The following is a 19,702-nucleotide window of genomic DNA, read 5'->3' on the forward strand; positions in this document are numbered from 1 at the left end:
TACGGAATGAACTGCAACGATGCTGACTCGCATTTACTTTCAATTACGTATATGCAAATTGCGACGATATCTACAACATCAATCGTATCGTTTATTTAATGATTTCGAGAGCGAGAGCGAGTTTCAAACGAACATTTTTTTTTTTAACGATTATATAATATAAGCTATAAAATATCATTGAAATTACTTCTTCTTATTCCAGATTTCTTCCGACGATTTTTTTCAAAGTTCCAAGATACAGATTCGTTTCAATCCGTCTATCGTCCAATTTTCTTATTTGGGTTTTGAAAGATTTCTGAGGATCTTTCCTCATCCGTCCGCAAAACTCGGATTACGCGGGATCGTTAATTATTTTCCTCTTTTCTTTCGGTCGACCGAATCGCATGCATTACCATAAGATTATCATTGCAAATCTAACGGCACCCATTACCAGTCTGATTTACGAGCGTGTGACTTTCTCTGAATTACACACCGGACACGGATGGATTTAAATGGCTTTGTGTTTCACTCTGTTCTTTGCTAACACGCGTTAAACCTGATTTCAAAGAATTTTCAATATTCGATTACATTTACTCGCAAATAACTCTAACGATTTATTGACAGAAACACCTTACGAATTTTTCTACCAAGTATACCGAACAATAATTTGACTACAAATCTCGATTAACCTGCATGATATCTTTTTAAAAGGTCAGGAGTTACCGCGTGCATAATTTATCACGAAAGTTTAGATTTCAATTCATTCTTAGAGCACAGAAGAATAAAAGTGGCATACAACGGACTCCCGTAGAACGCGAATTCATACAACGTTCCACGTAAAAACAGTGTTATACGGGATTCTACTGTAGTTGTTCCTCTGTCGGTGTAATAGAAAGGAGCCTATTTGATCATCGACGCATGATTTTTCTCGTGCCACGGGGTCTGATCGAATGATCGAAATATCCTTCCTTCCATCTTCCTCTTTCTTTTACTTGGAAAGAAAGAAGTTTAACGATCGAGCAATACTAATCGCGATGTCGGTAAATTTGTGGTACATAGAGTAGACAGGATGTAGACTCGATCTCACGACGCGATAAATCTTTTCACCTTTCTTTTGTCTTGTTCTCGCTCTGATTGGGTGACTACTTGACTTCGGTAAAAGCCAAGCGACGTGGTCGTCTTTCCTCCGACACGCACTCTGACCTCCGCGATACGGTTCGACGAACGATCCCTTTTACTTATTTCGGCCTTCGACAGGAAGATCTTTACCAAACGATTATTTTCCTCTTGTTTTCCTTCTCCGGCGCTTAACCTTTAGGATCACCAACCCAACAGGTTCGAAATGTCAGAAAAAAGGTTAAAACGTGCGCCAGCACGGGCGTGTTAGACTATTCTGTGCCAATAGAATCGTGTTCCTTGTTTTCTTGATAGAACCTACGTACGGCGGAAGATCGAACCGTGTGAGAATCGGGCTAGTCGATCCAAACAACTCGCCTAACTGGGACAAACTTGTGTCGAAATCGATATTAGAATATATGCTTATGGTTTCGATGGGATCTTTTTAGGATAGTTGTCAATTCTTCATTATATTAACTATACATTAAGTACCGAGAGTATTCTCGTTTTGCACGCGTTGTTGTTTCAAGGTCCTTTGCGAGGATTCTCCATAGAAGGGTAGAAAGTACTCCGTACGTGGATTGCGATCGCGATCGTTAGATTTATGCAAGACGTCCAATGAGAAGAGGCGTTCCCTTCGAAGCCACTCGAAGAAGAAAAGTTACGTGGCACCGGCCACGCTACCTTATCGCACGATCCTCGTTAAGTTTGAGGTAGCTTGAAACAAGAAGAAAAACAACGAAGAAGAAAAAAAAACGAAAGAGAGGGAAAAGGTGGAGTAGTCAGGGGGAATAAGCGAAGGCTTATAAGTCGTCTTACCATGTGTTTTCACTTTTCGTATCGTCGGCCGTGCTGCACCTGCGCTAAGATAATTGGCCCGTGAATTCTTCCTTCGAATGCGTTATTGGCCACAACGTCGGCCAACGTCTCGTCACAACGTCGCAGTTAATGTTTTCTCTATCTCCTTTTTTTCTTTCTTTTTCTCACTTATTTTCTTCAAAGTTTCAATCGGTAATCACTGAAGTTTCTCGTTAAAAAGAGAGAGGAGACTACTACTAGAATAAATCAAGCAATACTTAGCGTTCTACATCACCAACGAGCATTCGTGAGTCACGATTTTATGCATTGAATATCGTTTAAAGTCTATTTACTTTCTTATTCGAAAATTAATGTCACTTCAATTAGCTTTGTCTTTATTCTGATTGTCATTTCCTCTTTCATTTATTCTACATATGTTTATCTTGACCTTGTTCTTACTTTATTGAAATATCTAGATTATTATCTTGTTATCTTGTCTATATACTTGCTCATTTTTTTAAGTGGAACGTGTCAGTGAGAAACAAGTATTTTGCTTTTTTTCCAAACCTCTTAGGCTAATTTTCTTGACAGATTCCAAAACTGCAAGCTTAAAAATCTCCTTCCAATTCGAAAAGACAAACCTAACGACTCTCTCATAAATAATCAATTCCTAGTATAACTTAGAAACTCTTATATACTATACTCGCAAACTTTTATTTATAAAATATTTTCCAATATAAATTATATGGAAGAAAAATAAATAAAAAACAAATGTAAATGTATTTATAGACAAATATTTGAGCAAAGTTACGTGGTATTATAATCTGTTAACGTATGAAACTTGACTTATTGCATATGTAGATAATTATGGTTTGCGGAGTATGATAGAAGTTATTTAGCGAAAGGAAAGAAAAGACGTTCATTTTATCTATCGCTATGTCTCACCTATGGAAACTTCGTATAAGTATATATAAACGCATGCACTCTCTTTGAACAACCTTCCGTAAGGTGTAAACGTCCTCTGTAGGTACATTCTGAGACTCGTTTGGCGGCTCGTTAAGAAACCGGGTCAATCTAATGCTATCGTGACTAATTCTAAGCGGGTTTTACGAATGATAGCGCTAATACATTTCTTGGCTGATTAAAATTCTTCAAGGAAAGAGAAAAAGAGAGAAATGTTTTCTTAAGGGAGATCAACTTAGTATATGGTTTCGTATAAGATTACAAGGACGCCTCGAAAAAGGAAAGATCACGAATGCATAAAAAATTAAAGAAAAAAAAGAATTAATAAAAAATAACACGTCGAGTAATAAATTATTTTCAAACAGTTACCTCGATCATTAATCAAATTGTCCGAGATTTTTAATCTGCAATCTTTAAGAGTATAAGCGAACGTGATACGCGAACGAGATGAATAAAAGCTTGTAAGAGAGCTCGTTTCACAAAAGATTAATTAAAAGAGTTAATAAAAAAAAGTATATAAGTAACCATATAGAAGTAAAAGTATATAAAAACCGACATACAAATAAAAATAAAAAACAGACGCGAATGCATCTGTGTTTATTGATTTTTTTTGCGGAATGCGATAAAAGAAAAATGAACAAAATTGGAGGATCGTCCGACGAGCGTGAATCGTTCTGGTTTGAACTTACTTACAATTAGTTAGGAAGATGGCTTTCGTAGCGTGGAAGGAACTCTAAGAAGAAGTGACAGCGAATAGGAAAAGAGGGACGAACGAGAGAAAAGAAAAAGAAAGAAGAGAATGGCCACCGACTCGAGACCGGACGACACCGGACACGAGCTCACGGAACCGTCTCGAGGAACAGTACATATCTTCTTGGTGACATTGTCTTACGAATAAATGCTTAAATTGTCGGGTATTATTAACCAACCGATTTACCGTTATAAAGCGAGTCGAGAAATAGCTTGATTTTAACATTTGCTTTATCTCTTCCTTGGTTTTACTTTTCATTTACGTGGTGTTCCTTTTTTATTTTTAAGTAATATCAAATTTTTGCCGCGCAAAATAATAAAAACGAAATACCAAAATTCTTGGATCTTCATTGAAAAACGGTTCCTCGCCTTACATCAAAGAAAACATTTTTATTCTCACATGTAGTCGAAACTCTAGTCTAGGAATAAAACACAAAGGGCTCTCGTTATTATAATATTTACGCCATACGATCGTAGATTCTGAGGAGCAGCTGCGGCTGTGGCTACACTCGGCACTCGGTTTGTTGACTCGGACGCCAAACGATTCCATGTCGTAAACATTTGAGATCGTTGAAACGTCTTCTCGCCTTTTCTCGTAAACGTCGCGTGAAACGAGCCCGGAACAACTAGAAGAAAATATTTTAACCGATCCACCAGCTTCGATGAAAGATTGATCAAGTTATACGTTTAACATAGGATTTTATTTCTCGATCGTTCTTGTCTACGAGGAACTTGGAAAGAACTTGGAGTAGCTGTAGGCTTCTTAGGGTTTGAGTACATTGTTGCTACAAAATCGTTGGAAAATGACCGTAAAGGTCGCTGACATCAAGACCGGTGGAAGAAGCACCGTAGGTGCACCTGCGTTACCGAAGGAAGAACCTTGGTTTGTTCTCTCTTACCTACGGACGTAGTAAACCGCAGAAGACAAGGCAGATGCATTTACCTTGGCACCTTCTCGAGAACTACCTAGCGCCTTATATTTTCTCTCTTATTTCTATTTTATTCGGATATATATCTTCTTTATTTCAATTATATTTTATTATTAAATTCTTCATTTATTATTTATATCATTTGATGTAAAAAACTTTTCAATCATCGAGTAATACAATTTTGTCTTTCATTAAGTCTTTTTCATTGGAATTTGATTGACCATTACATATTACAGTAAACGTGTGATTGTTTATTCATCCGAATTTGATTTGATTCTGGAGTCGCCTTAGTTTGTACGATGAGATTATAGGGAAGTTATAAATAACTTGGCACGTAGCAGCGAGCTGCTCGCATTCCCATCTTCGTGGAATTTATTCGCGAGCTTAAGAATAATCATAGACGGAATGGAAGGAAAGAAGAAAAGAGAAAGAGAGAGAGAAAGAGTTAGATTCCTGAACGAGTACCAGGAATAATTCACAGTCGACGTTTCGTTGTATATCTTTTTGGTAGGAAGATCGGTTATCGGTTATTATTTGTAGAAAATAATCGAACAATAATATCAAGTATAATTACTGTAATTTTAAATGAAAAAAAAAAAAAAAATGAAAACAATAATATTAATGCAGAATTTTAATGAAACTTTTCAAACCGATAATTGAATCGGTTCGTTGTACATTTAACGTTAATACCGATCAAGTAAAAATGATGACAATGTTAAACGCAACCTGAAGTCTGCTATTTTGTTCCTCGACCTTCTTGGTGCCGACTAAAGAAAGAAGCCGAGACATTCCTCCTTAATAAACCACCTAGTGGTCGGTGCCATAAAGAGAACGGTAGATCTTGATCTCTAATCGACACCGTCGAACCAAGCAAATGCTTTACCGTCAAGAGGATGGAATTACGAGGGTCTGGAAACTCGTGGAACTCGTCGAATTTATTGAACGAGCAAAAGACACTTTCCGAGAGAAAGAAACATCGAATCCTAATGCAAGATCGATTGCACACCTTTCCAATCCCCTTTTTTCTTTCCCTTTCTCTATTTTCGTTGGAAACTCTCTCTCTCTCTCTCTAGCTAGCATTCAATTAGACAGAGATTAGATAACATTAATCGAAATTCACGATCAAAATACTATGCTTCCATACTCGTTGATCATTTTCATGCAACAATGAATCTTATTATTCATGCACTATTTAGAAAGATAAAAGACCGAAGTAAAAAAAAGCTTTTCAATGTAGATAATATAAAAATCAATATCGAAATATAGATGTATATATATTGTACGCATAAATCTGGAAAGGATCCGTTCGTTCGTTTCACGAACGTGCAAAGTATGGCTTCTTTTGCGTGGCCATTTGCGGTTAATTCGAGGCACGAACTTTCCCGGCTCTCTTCGTCAGACAACGCCTTCGAACTATTACGATAAGAAAAATATCTTACGAAGAGGTACCGTTGCCCTCCTTTTCGCAATCTATCTTCCATTTCGCTTGCAGGAACGAGAGCGAACTTTAAACGCACTTTCTACAGTGAGTGTGCTTTTTTCTTTTTTCTTTCAGCACGCTTTTCCTTCTCTTTCTCTCTTTTATTTTACGGAAGTGCCAACGATAGCAACGAAGCACGACAGAGATAAAACGATCAAGTAAATATATAATAATTCTGATTTAGCCGTCTCTCGCGTGAACGAAATAAAATTCAAAATACAAACAATCGACTGATAATATTAAAGATACAATTTCAAAATGTACAGTATGGATCTTTTACTTTTTTTCTTTTTTTAATAATTATGTCACGCGTACACGCGAAGTTTTCTCTTTGCTCGAAAATAAACAAAAACCAAGCCAAGATGATCGATCGAGATCAATTTGCGAAGTGAAAATAACTTATCTTTCTTACAAATAAGAAAAATATTATAATAGCTCGTTGGACAACGACACTTTGTCGTCGTCCACTTATTAATCCAGTACTCTCGATGAAATGACAGTGATGATTATTAAAGACGTTGGGGGATAGTGCGAAAAATGCAAGTCTTGCTTTTGGAAAGTAGCCAGGAACCATTGGAGACGCACGGGCGGTCTCTCTTCCGTCTCTGTATTTTGTCGAATCACGCTGGCGAAAAGTAAGAATAGAAGTTTTCACAAGCCAAGAATTGACGAACGAACCGTAAATTTTTCTATTCGTAAACGCGCAAAAAAAGCGCTGGGATTTCGCGTGGGTTTGCTGTTTGAAAAAAAAAAGCCAACGGAGCGTACCTCTTGGCATTCTTGAGGAAACGAGAACGCTTATGATCGTCGACAAAATCAACGCTGACTTTTGGATTTTTTATTGTGTTCATATTATTAAGAAATGTTAGCGAACATAATGAAAAGAAGGAGCAAGAAGAAGCAAGAAGGAGAAAGAAGAGAAAAGGAAGATTATCCAAGTCGACGTAAATGCGTACGTCAAACTCCCTTACCTAGGACAATCGCCGGAGGCTGTGCTGGTTTTCTGTCTCGGGACAGAAAAGCTGGTTCGGTCGATCCTCGCAGAGACCTGTTATTACAGGGGAATGCGAAAAACGAGGACCGGACCTCCGTGGATCGAGGAAACGATAGAAAAAATCGACGTCGGTGTCCGAGCTTAGCTTAGCTTACCCGGTCAAAGCCGTACTTTCAGCCGTACTTTCAACCGTACTTTCAACCGTACTTTCAACCGTATTCGACAAATATTCAAATCACAAAAGTAGACTATTTAACGATTACGCTATAATATTTTCTTTTTAATTGTTACAATTGACAAAATAATTACAAGAAAACTAGTCGACGTTGACCAGTCAAAAATAACGAGGAGGAAGTCTAATATTTCGTGCCGTTCGACCACTGCCGTGGTGTAATTATCGAAATTATATCTTTCGACGACAGAAAGAAAGAAGCCCAGAAAATAAAAGAAAAGAAAAAAGGGGGGAACGTGGCTGTTAAATCTTGTTAGGTATTTAGCGAGAAAGCTTGTAGGGATGAAATCGAACCGGTTTTTGAGAAAAGACGAATCAAACTTCGATCGTCGACCTACCGTAGTATGTGGTACCGGTAGCAACTTGCTGCTCATCGGAGACCTGTCAACAAGCGCACTAGCTCGAACGTTCTACCTACTCGTTGAATCCAGATCAGTACCTCAGATAGGAAGACGCATCGAGTCTCTCCTGATCGTTTTTTCTTCGTCGTTTCTTCATCGTTTCTTCATAAGCCCTCGGCTATTATTGCCCACCAACGATCGCGCGAAAAATCTAACTTCCTTTTAAGCTATTATTTTATTCATAACACATTTTTCATAACATTCAAAGAGAAGACTGATGTGGATGCGAAATTTGTATGTAATTCCGAAAACAAAACTAGCGTACTTCTTGTTCATTTAACGATAAAAATATAATAAAAGAGAAAGAAGAATGTGTGCTATCGCAGTTTACCTTGTTCACGCATGCAGTCTGTTCTCTCGTATAAGCGCTACCCCTACCCAGCAACTTACTCCCAACCTTTTACTTATCTTCCTCGGCCCGACATTGCCCCTCCATCATCCTCCCACCAGTCTTTCACGAACCGTGCTCCGAGTTATATCGTTGACAGCGTTCTGCAAATCACTCTGTCTTTCTTTATCTCCCCTTTTAACTATTTGAACAGCTTTCTTGACAACTGTCAAAATCAACCTGTTCTCAAATATGCATTGTATTTCATCGTGAAAAAGAAAAATGTGTTTTTCCTCCTCTTATTCTCAATGATGGAATATAAATCATCCATCGCTATCGTGGAATTATAGTTTTAGTGTTATCCTGTTCTGTGCTGTTTTATTGTGAATTATTGGCTGATTTTTCTCGTGTGCGACAATATGTCGTGGGTCGAACGATGACCTGACGCCCATCCGGTGACATCTTCTCCGTATCGGTCATTGAACAGATGTTGAACCTGAATCCTCAGAGCTTGGTTTATAACATTGGCAGCATGGTTTTCGGAAGTAATAAATTTCGGATACGAAGGTACTAACATGATTTTTTCTGCAATCATAATAATTATTATACAAACTTCTTACATACACGGTGTACGAAAAGATCCACGAATAAATTTATAACACGTGTTATAGCTTATATGACGGGCTATAAGTTTGTTCATTTTGCAGATAGACAAAATTTCACATCACTCAAGTTTTGCAAGTTCTTTTTTAAATAAATTTGAAAGTATTGTAAAAATGTTATTACCCGTTGTTAGACTGATACGAAAAAAACGACGACGTAATACCGACAAATCCATTATTCATAAGTGCGTTAAACATACAACCTACTATATCTCGAAAAGTATTATCCTTATCACGAACAATTTCGTTTGCGTTAGTATTAGTGCACATAAGCTTGGTTTCACGTTTCGAGCGCTTGCTTGGCTTTGGCGTCGAGCCTAATCGATACTGTCGATTTCCCCTTGGCGACCACCATTCCGCCGTACAGTCACAAATTTTACACTTCACTTCTATCGAATAAACTTAAACATGTTTCTTCTCGTCTGTCTCGTCTCGTTTGTTGCTTGGAATCCTTTATCATCGTCGTTCGAATCGATCTTAGGTCATTGATCTCATCAAATGTAAATCCAATACTACTATCTTAAAAAATGATTATTCAGGAACATCGATTACGTTAGTGATTCTCAAATTTTGTTATGTCATATTTTAACAAGTACGCTTTGCGAAATAGCTAATCATTTTTTCCTGAGAGTTAGGTCAAAATAAAACACATTTGAGATCACAAACAAATTTGATTGAGCAAAATTCAGCTTTGTAAAAATTATGAAAATTGTGTAATTTTTCTCGGCACCTCAGAGCACTAAAGTTCTCATTTTGGTAACCACTAGACTATGTCATTTTTTTGCGTTCTTACATATGTAATCCTTTATTGTCAGTTCATAAAATATTGACAGATAAGAAAAGAAAACATTTACTATCTTAAGAGCGTCGTTGAAAATAGAATATTTATTGGAATGTTTGCTCCTTGTGTTTACTCTTAGAAATATTAAAGATTATTTTACAATATTATCATCTTATCGGAAAATATCATCGATAAGCTTACAAATACTCTCGGCTATCCTCCGAGTAATTTTCCTAGACACGTGATTTACTTTACTAGAAAGTATCATTTAAAAAAAGTTTCTTTATACTTTGGAGAGTTTCAACTTCTTGCACGGATACACGCGCACACACACACATACACAAGTGACTTCTTCTATAAAAAATATTTCATTAAGAAAAAGTTAGCGATTTTAAGAGTTCTCGTTTTTTTGACATGCACACGCAGCAGACATACGCGACATAAAACAGGTTATTTTATTTAAAATTTTTCAAATTCTCTTCAAGATAGTAGAATAAATTTGTTGTCTATCTTTGATAATTATATACGCTTTGCTAACAGAGTACACGCGACAGCTTCATACGTGTAGGTCGCTAAGTTTTACAGGTGTCGGTTTACCTGGTCTAAGAACTAACCGAGCGAGCAAAGCCTGGGAACTATTCGCTCGACACGACCGCAAGAAACAGAAAGAGCAGCTAAGCAAAGCGATTGTAGCCATCTTATTCTCTCTCTCTTTTTATTTCTTTTCATCTTCTTTCTCCCTCCTCGTTTTCCTTCTACATCCGATGTGAGACCATTCTCCGATCGATATTCTTTTCAGCGCAAGGACGCCTTTATTTATCGAACGACGATCGAGATTCATCGAGGTCGAGAAAGAACTCCTTCGATCTCCAATCTAAAACGTTTCGAACGGAACGAAGATGACTAGGTTCAATTCGTTTCATTCAACCAAATGGTGTTCTCATTTAATCCCTTGTAGTGTGATACCCTGTAGCGTGCAGCAACAGCGCTCGGTTTAGTTGGCCCAGTTTGTTCTGCTTCGTTCACACTATATAAAACCTTTTCACAATAATTATGCATAGAATTTCGTATATTATGTAATTTATAATATTTCTTCTTCGTCTCGAAATATTGTTAAATATTAAAACACAATGCCGATAAAAGAAATAAAATCATTATATAGCGGTTAATAATTGATTTACCCTCGCATTTCCGTTTCTCGCGAGGTAAGATCATTCTTCGCGAGTATTCACGTAGCTCCCATTTTTTGTCGAGAATAATTCGAGCGGAAAACATTCGGCCATTCAGTGGTATTCGCCCTCTTGTTATCCTTAATTGGATAACGCGTTGTATTGCTCGAGCGTGTTAATTATATTGAAATTATAGTACAAGATATTGCTATGTTATTATACGATTAACCGGAAAATAATATACTAGATGTAGTATCTAATAGTAATAGTCGATACCTCGAAAGTACGAAACTACGTCCGTTCAAACTGTTAATCGTATAATACTCTGCAGTCACTTTGATTAGAAATCTCTCTAAGCATATTTGGCAAAAAAGTATAAACTCGTATAATTCGTCTAGACTTTAGGAACACCCTGTAGATACCAGCAGTACATATAATATTAATTGGAGAGACCTTGCAAGAGATAAAAATAAAAAACACGTGAGAGATAGAGAGAGAGATATATATATGTAAGCGTATACTTTGACGGGACGTAATTTTGTGCTCGGTGATATTAGCAGCGACGATCTTTCACTAGAGCGAACACCGAGCGGCAATATCATCGACGTACAATTAGCGATACACCAGACCCTAATTGCACTCACCTCGGACGGATTAACAGGTACCTCGTGGTATATCGATAAGGTCTTTCTCGATCGATCGTCGTTTGGCATTACTGAAGAAAGTGCGCTTATCTTCCTTCCTGTCGTTTCAATGAATCTTTAGCTAAAACTTTGAGTAGTAGTAAACTCGTAGATCTGGTATCCTCTCTCTTTCTGGTCTAAGCACGCTTTCGGATTGGCCTCGGGGTGAAAGGTAATGAGCCGGCACGGTAATCTCGCTTAGAAAGAGGAGATACGTCTCGATACACCGATCTTTCTTTTCTACCATCAAACGGATGGGCTCGTTTGTCCTACGTCAAATAACTATTTCACTTTTCATTTTATTTCTTTTTCGCGTTTCCTCTACTCTTATAACTTAATAATCTTCAATGCGTTAATATAAATTATTTAGTAATTATAAAAAAGTAAATTTTGTATGTTAAATTAAATTTGGAATTCGAAATTTGGAATTTAAAATTGCTCTTTTCAAAAATTTCATTATAAAAATAGACAAAGTAACACGTCCGTTCGGCTTTCGAAGGAAGCGAAAACGATTGAAAAGTATAAAACACGAACGATGCGTATTTCCGTGCGATAAAGACGTTCGACGATTTACGGCAGGACGAGTCCGCCGTCCTATGACTTTCCGCTTGATTTATGGTGCCTTTCAAAGGGGTTCTCCTAATGTTCCTCCTGAGCTACGAAAGAAAAAGAGATGGTCGATTCGGTGGCGAGATCGATCGTGCCAGAAAACTCGACGTTTCGAATTCCCTTCCGTAGAGAGAAAGCAAGTCTCGCGAATGAAAACATCGGGAGATGATACTAATTATAAGTTCGCTTAGTATTTTCAATATCTTTGAATATTTTTTAATTAGGTAGAAGAAAGTTTTCAAAATATTCTACAACTTATATTTTCATGCAGATTAGTATTAGAAATTGACGTTTCAAACACCTGTTACGTGTCTGATCTTATTGAGAACGCGAGCTGGGAATAGTTAAATATACAATTATTAAATATTCTATACCACTTAAATTATTATAAGATATTCATTTTTCATTACTTGTAATTAATTTTATTGATTTATATCGTTTAATGTTACGTTAGGCATAAGAAAAATAATAGGTCCGATTCCGCAAGCATAGTAGCAAGATGAGAGAAGCTTATTATTAGAAAAATCGATCGAGCATTGAGTTCTGAGAAATCGAGCGTTGGCTCCGACTGCATCTCCGGCTGCATCGAAGACTGGTATCAGTAGACTGCAGTTGTCCTCTCGGTTTCTTTCCCTCTTTGCCATTAGCGAGGAATGTCAGAAGAAGAATCATTTACCGCGTCGTAATTGCTACAGCAAAATTGAGTTCTTAGACGAGATGGAATTAGTCGAGGTCGAGTCCGTAGAGATGAAATTTCTACGATGGAAAGATGATCAAACTTTGTATTTTTGTTTATTCGTTTGTTCGTCGAAAGAGACAAAACGATTTGAATTTTCTTCAGGTGCCAAATAATTAGCCACTCGTAGTAAATTATCATTTTATTCAATTACGGTAATAAACGGAACAATTTGATTTCGATTTGAGAACTGCCAATGAGTCTGTCTAAATAATTTGAATGTCACGTTGGAGCATCCTCGGTCAGTTTGCGGAAGCTTAGTTCCAGGTAGTACCTCGAGCATAAGGTCGAATGTTCTTTTAAGGTGGCAAAGCGAAACGTTCTTTTAAGGCGTTAAGCAGCATGCCCTTTCGGATTACAACCGTTAACTATGTCGGATTCTTTTTCCTTCGGTTGATGCTCGCTTCGACTCCTTTATATCCGCTTCGCCGGCTCCATTGCTTACCTTAAAAATCCATCTTTTCCGTTATCCTTTGTCTTTCGAAACAACTTCGAAAGAACCGCCTAGTTCTCATAATCCTATCGCCTTTTTACATGTCGCGCCATTACTTTTCTATCTTTCTTCTTTCTACTCATCTTGCTTCATTTATTACCATTATTTCAGCACGGTAGCTCTACTTTTCCTATCATCTTATTGTTAGTATTTTAGTTATTATCGTAGAAGTATTTTTTCCTCTTGTTAAAACAAATCTTTCCGTTTTAGCGAAGCAAACTCCAAATTAAAGAGAAGAGAGAACGCGCAATAAGATTAAGACAAAATAATCGTAATACTCCGAAGAGATGATTTTTTTTCTTTAATACCGTTTCATTTCTTTGCGAAAGCACAGTTATAGAATCTTCGTTAATTGATTTTTTAAGCAAGATAATCATTAATAAAGAAACTAGTCTGAATCTAATTTCTAGGAAATAGATTAACGATTTCTACTATGTAATCGCAAGCGATTCCCACGATTGGTACACCGATTCGCAATTACTCTTCGTCATCGTCAATTCGTTTAAACGTTGATTACTCAAACGAGAACAATATTTTCATTAAAGGATGTTCACTTTGTTCAAAATAAGTAAGATCTTGTAAATACAATGCTGTATCGTTTATTATGACATTAATCTTTGTGTAATCGTATTAGAAAGTATCATACTTTCATTTTTTCGCGACGAGTTCTCGTATTCTCCCTGTCTCTTCCTTTGCGAATTATTCCAATTCGCTTGCTTATCTTTATTCAAATGTCCATGTGAAAAATTAGCCTCTCGTCTAAAAAAAGAATACGATCGTGCCTGTTCTGTTCGGTAAACATTCACTTTATGTTTGATCTATAGGTATAGTTGAGACTACGTAGCTTGAAATCGATGCAACGATCGAGATCTCGACATCTGTCGTCACAGCTGTGTCGAACCGTTTGCCAAACGTTTTCCATTCCTACCAACAGAATTACCTACAAATACAATGTCATGTGTTATCCTTAATTTCACGATTGATATTCTTATCTTTGTCAATAATTATACTTTCTTTCTTTTTAAATCGGCCGAAATTAATTTCTTTCTTATTCTTTGATACAAAAATAGATACGACTGTTTTTATTTTCAGCTGGACGCTAACTTTTCTACACAAAAATTTAATTTAATTTAATTAAATGAAATTTTGTTCGTAACGTTAGACGTTTTTTTTTTTTTTATAATTCTTACGACCGTATTCGTTCTACGTTTCGTATACGTTTCTACGTTGAAGTATATCTATAGAAAGGTAAAACATACAACTCGTTATAGTCCGAGTCATGGTGAGCGCGAATTGCGAGAAAAGTAAAACTGGAACGACGAGTGTTAAAAGCGGAGAATGCAAGGTATGCGAATGTAACGCTAATGTAAGTCTCGAGACTCATCTATGCTCTGATTTCGAAATACCGAGATTTACAATCCTCGAGCTTGTGCTCCTGCATTCTGTCCTTCGTGATTGATCGTGACATAATCCCTGGAATATCACTCGAGACCATCAAGAGTATCATAACGGTAAATATCTTTTTTATTTGTACATTTTAATCGGATATAAATCGAGTTGTATTAATAACTCGAAGAAGAAGTCTCGAGGAACTTTGAAACGCGAGTAACGGATTATCCAGTTTACATCTTTGAAACTCGACAAACGCTTTTAGTATGGCACGGCCCACGCGAAAGTGCTCGACTAGCCTCGATTCGGATAAAAAAATTCCTATTTTTTTAGAGAGGGAGATGCGTTCGAACGATCGAAACAACGAATTCAGGTAGCACCTTCTTCGGGTTCTCCTTTCAATATCCCATTCTTTTCTCGACATAGACACTGACGTCCGTAATCTCCTTTCTCCGGTCTTTAAACCCAACGAGAAAAGATCTTCGATCTTTACCTGCTCGGACGATTCTGAGTCATTCTCGAAAACTTTATTTAATTATTCCAACCTCAAAACTTTCTCAATTTATACTTCAAAATTGTTTGTTTAAACAAATGATATAGTGCGAGAACAGCGATTGTGATTGATTGAACATGATAAAATAGAAAAGAAGGAGTGCGTGGGCGACTTCGTCGAACTCACCTCGAGTCTGCACAATAACAATAAGTTCATTAGCAATAAGTTTATTGTTCTCCCCCAAGAGCTCTCAGAAAGTCGATTGCCTTCTCGAATATCGAGTTTCTCTTTCGTGCTCTCGAAGGGAAGAGAAATAGGGACAATTTTTACGATTGTCCTTGATATCGAAGGTCGCGATAAAAAGTGCTGGTCCTGTTTATTTTCTATATAATTTCATCGATTTTTCTCAGCGATTGCTACCGAATTTAATTAAATCCCTAAATTTTATTTATTCCTATATTCGAGCAAACATCGAACACCGATCGGATATGTCGTAAAAAGAAGAAATTTATCCCGGATGTGCATAATTAATAGCTAGTGAAAGGGAACGAAATAATTATTATCTTTAACGTTTCTCCTCGAAGATAATTTAAGTATTTACGTAAGCGCGATCGATGAGATCCATGTTTATGGATTCAACGTGTCCCCGCCGTCGCCCGTATAATTCCTTGTCCTTCAAACGATTCATTCGCATTCTTAACTTATCTGTTCCCATAAAATTCCATAAAACAATTTGTCGTACGAGTTCGACCGATATCATCAACGCGGTATGAGTCATTCTTTTATACGGGCTCTTCGTGTTATACGAATGGACACGAAATATGTCTCGTGTAAAATTAAATCTATAAAGTCTGATACGCTAGGGTTTTTTTCACTTTCAGTTGGACGCTAACTTTTCTAATCTCCTTTTTATTCATTGTTTAAATCATACAAGATTTTACATTGAATCTGTATATAAGAATCGTTATTATTATTGAATCAATTGAATATTTAAAGAAATAAATATCTGGTTATTATTTCCGAGGACGTTGTAAAGAATGAATAATAAACTGAGAGAATGAGCGTGGGTGCATCGTTGTTGCATTTGTGTTTGGAGGTCAGCTAGAATATTGGTATTAGTGTTGATATAAAAAAAAAAAAACGAAATGAATCTTCTCCCCGATCTTTGGAAAGTAGAGGAGGTCGAAAATTGTTAAGTGTGTTAATCCCGGATCGTACGAAGGATGCGCAATCCTATCGTCCATGATGATCGCGCGTCCTTGTCAGGAAAGAGACTAATGTAAGAAGAAAGAGGAAAGAACGTTTTGTTGGGTTTGCTCGCGGCCATCAACTAGTATCGCATTGCTGATTGGTGGTAGTGCATTGGTCGTATGATTCACTCGGGTCGAGACCTCGCATCCGACCGGTTGTTGCTCGAGCAAACGATAACGGTTCGAGACTCGATTAATACGTAATCCCTTAATTGGCAAACGACACGTGAACGCACTCTTTTCTTTTCTTCGCGTCAACTTTGAATTCGCGGAAGCGTAAACATCACCGCTGACGATGATCGTTCCCTCTTCCCACGGACAATATTTCACGGATAGGAAAGAAAAAAAAACAAAATTCGTGAAGAATTTATAAGTAGCCTATAAGAGTAGGCTTTTCAAATCGACGTTAGTGCCCACTCATAACAGTCGTTCTTCATTATATTATATGTGAGAGACAAGACTAGTATTGTCTTGCTTTCATTTATTACGATTGTCGTATCGTTGAGAGTTCAGATCGATCAACTTGACCTAAATATTGGATGGTGTAAATAGGAGCTCGCTTTTGAAATAATTACTCTTCTCTTTCTATCTCGCATCTCAAAGAAACATGATCGTTGGGCGAAGATATAAAGTTATGTAAAGTTCTTTTATGATTTTCCTTCCTACCTCGTTTCGTCACGCTGCATTTCACGGTATAACGGTAGTAAAGATCGCGATAATCGGATAAATCGAGCGTATTTTATAACCATTTCTATGTTAATTCGACTAAAAGAGAATGCTCTATATACTAGCAGTTATCTTCCGACTCATTTTATCTCCATTTTATCTGTTTATTTGACTTCTAGATCTCTTTATCGCGTCACTTAATCTTTAATTATACACGATAGGCTAATAATTCTAAATGACTATTTTTCTAAGCATTTGGAAACAAATTCGTGTTGTTTGTATATAAATCGTGTATACCTACTGTTCAAACATTTTAGTATTTTAATGTATTCTCATATATTTTTATACAGAATTAATTTTATTGTATGTCGGTGATGGATAAGACAAAACGGTGAAATAAACGGTATTAGACAATTACGAATGAGCGAAGATAGATTCTAATATATGAACTACGATCTCGTGTCAGTATAAACTGGTATATACGTACCAGTATAAAAGCTAGCTGTCCGATAACAAAGAATAAGCGGCACATAGCGATGCGGGTGCTTCCGATAACTCGATAAGCACACTCTTCTCTTCCCACGCCATAAATGTTTTGTTTCAAACACTTTACGCCTTGTATTCGAGTATAATTTCAACGCTAATGAATAATAATGAATAAAAAGAAAACAAATATGACGAATGGTTGCTTTGAAAAAAATGAATTTATGGATAAAATTTGTGAAATTGTGTTACGTATGAATAAATTCAAATAGAAGATCATTTCAACGAAAGAGATATTTCCGGCAAGAGTGGCAATCTCGAGCAAAACGAGATACGTGTCGTGGATGTCACGAAATGAGCAACGTCGCGCGAGATAGTCGATCTACGAGCAAAACGAGAGATTCCAGAACAAAACGTGACGTTTCGTTTACTTTCGTGATAAATCCGCTCGGCTTGATCGCACGGTTCATCTGTGAGTTGTCCAAAAACTCTTTCAATTGCATGGTAACCATGTCGAATTATATTAGGCAACCCTAAACATTCTATCCAAAGTAGATTTCTTCATTATTTGTTTTTTAAGCAGTTAACAAATTTGCAAAATTAATCCAAGAAATTTGGATTCTAATATCATTCCATAATCCATTGAAATTAGAGAAAATCTTCTAAGAGATGATTCGAGAGTGAAAATAATTAAAAACACACAGATTGCAGATTAGATTTTTATGTAATTTCTCGAGGAGATGTCCTCGATTCCAGCGAACTTTCATCGTCGTTCCATTCGTATATGTACATATATAAATCATGTATATTTGACTTGTACTCTCTATCGTAAGGTTTCGCGTACGATGTAACGTTAATTAGTATCGACGATTATAGAGCGAACATGCACGATCTCGAGGACGATTCATTTAGGTACCTTTTTCCCTCGGGTCAATTCACGAGGAAAGTTTTCGTCCCCAACTCGGCGAGTCCCAGTTTTCCATTGGGTAGTAAATACGAGTGCTCGAGGAATCGAGAGCTCGACCCGAATTTCATTCCTGGACGGAACGTGCTCCGGTATAATACATCCGTCCTTCCTACAAAGTACTTATACTGACTTTTTAATGACTGTTGTCACAAAAATGTATTACGCTCGAGAATTGACATAAGCTAATTTTACTTGTCTTTGATATATCATTTTTTAACTTTAAGATGTTCAAATATTGATTATAAAATAAATGTTATTTTAATTACACGAAAGAAAACAAACTTTCTATACTGAAAAACTTCCTTACTGAAAAAATTGTAAGATTGATTACTTCAACTGATTCCGGTATAGTATTTCATCGGAATCTTAAACTTTTTACTCAACGCTAAAGGAAAACAAACAATGAAGCTTTTCTTTTAAGTCATCGTAAATCTTCCTATTTACTTATATACACTTATAATTTCGCGATCGTAAAAGCAGATAATTCAGTTGGTATTACGCGCGCTAACGAAACGTAATTACGTTCCACCAACTCTTGCCGACAAATCTTACGATCCACACGCGATTTCTACGAATTTTATGCTCGTGACTCCTGATTCCTGAAGAGAGATCGATCGTCCGTTTATTCAATTTAATTTGTCATCTTTCGAAAAATCACGTTCTTACGTCATTAAAAATTCATGCGAATGCTTGAGCTGTTATCCGATTTTTGTCGTCTTGGGAAACATTGCTGGCGCGATACTTAAATCTTGACGCTTAAAATATTAATCCTTATTACTTATAAATTTTTAAGTACATACAAAAAGCTTCAGTATTAATTCTTCTCATAGTAATATATAAGATACTGCTTTAGTTTTCACACCAATCACGAATATTTCTCACACTTTTATTGTTTAGTATTATACGCAAGATCCGATAACTGTATTGTGAGCTTTTTCAACCTCGAGTGAGAAAAAAATCTATCAAGCAGCCCGCAAAAATGGTCTCCACAAAGAGCACTTTCCATGCGCAACGGAACTGACCGAAACCGCTAAGATCGACCAAGAGAAACGTAAAAAACAAAATTGATTTTAGTTGCGAACATCTTCCTTCACGCCATCTTTTTACCTCGATAAAAGACATTATATCTGAAAGCTTCCGTCATTATATAGGAAGTATAAAAATACTCGTTTGCTTTTCTTTTTTGTGATCGTAACAACGATCCATTTGATGGCACAGATGATTCGGCCGAGGCCGTGAAACGCTTTTCGAAATCGCAAGTGAACCAAGGCCACCTACTTTTAAAATACTCCTCGGACAACGCCAAGTTTCACTCGAACACCAAACGTGTTTTTACGCAAAACATGTTTAC

At 36.8% G+C, this 19,702-nt stretch overlaps 1 protein-coding gene across 3 annotated transcripts in view; it reads left to right on the forward strand.

Moving 5' to 3' along the window:
- Positions 1–19,702, forward strand: part of LOC122522871 — a 109,891-nt gene that overhangs the window by 73,586 nt on the left and 16,603 nt on the right. The gene's annotated exons all lie outside the window — the stretch shown is intronic.

This window comes from Polistes fuscatus, unplaced genomic scaffold (genome assembly GCF_010416935.1).
Source record: "Polistes fuscatus isolate 324 unplaced genomic scaffold, CU_Pfus_HIC Scaffold6, whole genome shotgun sequence".
Lineage (NCBI taxonomy): Eukaryota > Metazoa > Arthropoda > Insecta > Hymenoptera > Vespidae > Polistes > Polistes fuscatus.